At 49.8% G+C, this 4,503-nt stretch overlaps 1 long non-coding RNA gene across 1 annotated transcript; it reads right to left on the bottom strand.

The window, feature by feature from the left end:
- Positions 1-204: 204 nt before the first annotated feature.
- Positions 205-1,861, bottom strand: LOC147960397 (uncharacterized). The gene is made up of 3 exons (XR_015612234.1): positions 1,546-1,861; positions 1,101-1,451; positions 205-280 (listed from the first exon to the last, which is right to left on the bottom strand). It is a non-coding gene; the product is annotated as an uncharacterized LOC147960397 (long non-coding RNA).
- Between the last annotated feature and the right edge of the window lie 2,642 nt (positions 1,862-4,503).

Raw genomic sequence — 4,503 nt, forward strand, 5'->3', positions numbered from 1 at the left:
ATCTTCACCTGCAACTAACAACGCTATAAGAGGGGCTGAGCAAAGCGGTAACATAGCCAAACAACGGTTTGCTAGGACAAGGTGGGTTAGAGGCTTGGTTCAACAATACGGGAGGTACGATAAGCAAGTGGTAGGTATCGCAGCATAGGCATAGCAAAAGAGCGAGCAACTAGCAAGCAAAGATAGAAGTGATTTCGAGGGTATGGTCATCTTGCCTGAGATCCCGCAAGGAAGAAGAACGAGTCCATGAAGAAGACAAATGGACATAGATGAACGGATCCTGACAACACGACGTTATCGGAACCAACCCGAAGAAGCAACACCGGAAAAGGAGCAAACAACATGGTAAACAACTATCACATAAGCATGGCATGATGCACAACCAAGCATGATGCATGTCCGGTTTAATGATACATGGCAAGGCATGGCAAAGTGCACAATCAATCCTACAAATTAAGTGGAGCTCAATATGCAACGAGTTGCATAGTGACGAAACACCACAACAAGTTTTTTAGTTCGATCTCGTTTATGTACCCAACAATATTAAATGTTGTTAAACATGGCAAGAGGGTGAAGCAAAGAAAACTACTTATCTAGTCAAGTTTAAATGAGGCCGGAAACAACAAACAACAATTCCGGTAAATCCCCATATGCATATATTAGGTTTGGTATTGTTCTTCCCTAAACACAATTTTAGGGTTTTTAAACATGCAAAGTAAGGCCACCATGTTAAACTAGGTATTTTTCTACCCCATTTACATATAAAGATTATTTAAAACCGAGCTACGGCTATTCAGTTATGAATTAAAGCATTTTAACATGGCATAGGAGAAAATTTAATCAAACAACATTTTAAACATTTCAAACATAGATGAAAGTTGGATATTATGAATCTAGACAAAATTCTAAGCAAGTTTCATATATAAAACATTTTAATCCAATGCACAGTTGTGAAGTTATTAAATGCATGAAGCATGAGGTTTTTTTCGAAAAACAGCAAAACACTGGATTAATAGCAAATTTGTCCCGAGGAAAAAAATACTAAAAGGGCCGGATATGACTAGCCCAACAGGGGGAGGGGGCGCAGCGGTGAGGCTCACCATGGGCCACGGCCCAGGAGTTGGAGGGAGGCCAGTTGCTGGATCCACATGCGTTGGAGCTGGGCCAGGCCCAGATCGAGCTCAAGGAGGAGGCGTTGGGCCACGCGACTTGCGGCCACATGCAGAGGAGGAACGACACGGCGGCGACCGACGGATTCCGACGACGGGACGGCGGCAGGCGGCGGGGATGGGCCCGGCTGACGACGGGAATGGGTGGATCCAGTCCCTGGGCACCGGATCTGACCAGATGTGGGCAAGGACGGCGAGGGCGGCACAGATCCGGGCGAAGAAACGGCGGGGGTCGCGATCTCCGGCGAACTCCATGCGGCGGCGCGACAAAAACTCGAGGATCTGCGCGACACGGGGAGAGAGAGAGCTCTGTGAGAGAGAGATGAAGAAGGAGGGGCGGGGGAGGGAGAGAGACAGGGCGCTCGGGGTCCTCAACTCCGGCGAGAGGTCAGGCGGTGGCGCAGGGAGCTCGGGATCGAGCTCTCCCGATCCAGCTCAAGCGAGGCGACGGGGCACAATGGTCGGGCTTGGGGCGGCCCACGATGGGCTCCCCGTGGGCCTGTAGGGCCGCGCGGTGGAGGGGAGACCCAGGGGCGACGTGGCCTCATCTGGTTGGGCAGGGCGGCGACGCTGCCCACTAGGGTGGCGCCATGTGGCAACGGCGAGGTGGTGGCGCTGGAGGAGGCCAAGTGGCGGCGGCGGAGCAGATCTGACGGCGACAAGTGGCGGGTGGAGGCTGGGGCTGCGCGGAAAATGAGGAGAGTGGAAGAATGTCCAGATTTGGAAGGGGGGTTCCCTTTTATAGCAAAAATGGCTAGGGTTGGGGTTCTAGGGGGTTTTCGGAGCGTTTCAGAGCCTCCGATCGCGATCTGACGGTCCAAAACGGAGGGGGGTTTAGGTGGGCTGCAGGTGGGTTGTGAAAAGAGGTTGGGCTGAGATGAGAGGAGAGGAGTGCAGCCCGGCAACTGTTTCCGGAAACCGAAAACGTGCGACGTTAGACCGGCTATATTGTCGCTATAGCTTAACGGTTGGGCTATCAAACGAACTCTGAATGCGATGAAACTTGACAGGCAGTCTATCTACACTATAATAAGACCGCACGCCAACTTTCAACCCATTCCGAGAACATTTTCCGGCCACTTATAAAATGCTATTTCGAACATGCCGCGGGCGCGTGCAAGTGTGGTTGGGCTCAGAACGGACAACGAAGAGAACTCGGAGAACCTGGACGGATGCAAGTTTTGAAAACATGAAGATGCAATGCACATGATGACATGGTAAGATGCGACACACAAGCAAATGACAAGGCAACAACAACGAATAACTGGAAGACACCTGGCACATCGGTCTCGGGGCGTTACAGCGCGCCCTAGGGCCGGCCGGCCTCCCCCCTTGCTCCTTTATATGCGGGGGCAGGGGGCACCCCAAGACACACAAGTTGATCCTCGTGATCGTTTTCTTAGCCGTGTGCGGTGCCCCCTTCCACCATACTCCTCGATAATATTGTAGCGGTGCTTAGGCGAAGCCCTGCGACGGTAGAACATCAAGATCGTCACCATGCTGTCGTGCTGACGGAACTCTTCCCCGACACTTTGCTGGATCGGAGTCCGGGGATCGTCATCGAGCTGAACGTGTGCTAAAACTCGGAGGTGCCGTAGTTTCAGTGCTTGATCAGTCGGACCGTGAAGACGTACGACTACATCAACCGCGTTGTCATAACGCTTCCGCTGTCGGTCTACGAGGGTACGTAGACAACACTCTCCCATCTAGTTGCTATGCATCACCATGATCTTGCGTGTGCGTAGGAAAATTTTAAAATTACTACGTTCCCCAACAACCGGAACCCCCCGGAAGTTAATGGGCCTCATGGGCCCAATTGGTGGAATAGGAGAGGCGGCCAAGGGGCACCCACGCGCCCCTCCCCTCCCAAGTCCGAATTGGACTAGGAAGGGGGGCGGCGCCCCCCTTTCCTTTCTCCCTCTTTCTCCTTCCCTCTCCTCTCCTACTCCAACATGGAAAAGGGGGAGTCCTACTCTCGGTGGGAGCAGGACTCCTCATGGGGCGTGCCAAGGGTGGCCGGCCCTCTCCCCCTCCTCTACTCCTTTATATACGGGGAGGGAGGCACCCCCTAGAGACACAACAATTGATCTATTGGATCTCTTAGCCGTGTGCGGTGCCCCCCTCCATCATAATCCACCTCGGTCATATCGTAGCAGTGTTTAGGCGAAGCCCTGTGTCGGTAGAACATCATCATCGTCACCACGCCGTCGTGCTGACGGAGCTCTCCCTCAAAGCTCGGCTGGATCAGAGTTCGAGGGACGTCATCAAGCTGAACGTGTGCTGAACTCGGAGGTGTCGTACGTTCGGTATTTGGATCGGTCGGATCGTGAAGACGTACGACTACATCAACCGCGTTGTGCTAATGCTTCCGCTTTCGGTCTATGAGGGTACGTGGACAACACTCTCCCCTCTCGTTGCTATGCATCACCATGATCCTGTGTGTGCGTAGGAAATTTGAAAATTACTACGTTCCCCAACAATTGAACCCATGTACAGATAGTATCACACATAATATTTTTGTATCTCACCAAGGTAAGCTTAGCAGTAGAAGCCACGCAAGCACTTGATGTGGTTTGAACCATCAAAGATAGATAGGAAAGGATGATCCATTTCCATTTTATGTGTGTGATGAAACAGAACGATAACAAAACAAACAATAAACTAGTACTCCCTCCGAATGGGTGCATAGGATGTGTGCTTGTTTCTAGGGTGTCAATTTGACTAACAAAATATATGTTATATGCCAATAAATTTACAATTTAGAAAGTTTATTGAATATGAATTCAACGATAGATTTTGATGGTATATAACCATATGTTTCGTTAGTCAAATTGAAGAACTAAAAACATGTGCTGCCCCTGTAACCTCGACAAGAGGAAGAACAAAGTTCAACAAACTTGAATCGCAAAGCTATCACGGCTACGCTACCTTCCTCAACTCGTGTTCAATTAGCAGGTGAAATTCAATATTTTTTATCATAAAAATAATATTATTTTCCTGCAAAGGACTGAAAAAGCTAAAACGAACATCGGCAGACAAGGCTTCATCTTAAAGGCCAAAATTGTGGAAGTTGCGCTAAGTTTGAAGGTTTTGAGGAGTTGTCAACTCTTGACATTTTGTCCTTGGATGACGATGAAAATAGAAGACGTTTGGCAAAGTGAAATAGAAACAACACTATGCATCTATTGGGATCGGGTCTTCACTCGTGTATTTAAAGGTTTGTTCCTTTTGATCTATTAATCTTTTCATCAACTATGGTTGATACTCTGGTGTGCTGGTCCCGTGGGCCCTTAGCATGATGTTTGGCTCCGGCGAGGGAATGACGATGACGGTG

The sequence above is a fragment of the Triticum urartu genome, chromosome 7A (assembly GCF_056163025.1).
Source record: "Triticum urartu cultivar PI428250 chromosome 7A, HENAU_Tu73, whole genome shotgun sequence".
NCBI lineage: Eukaryota > Viridiplantae > Streptophyta > Magnoliopsida > Poales > Poaceae > Triticum > Triticum urartu.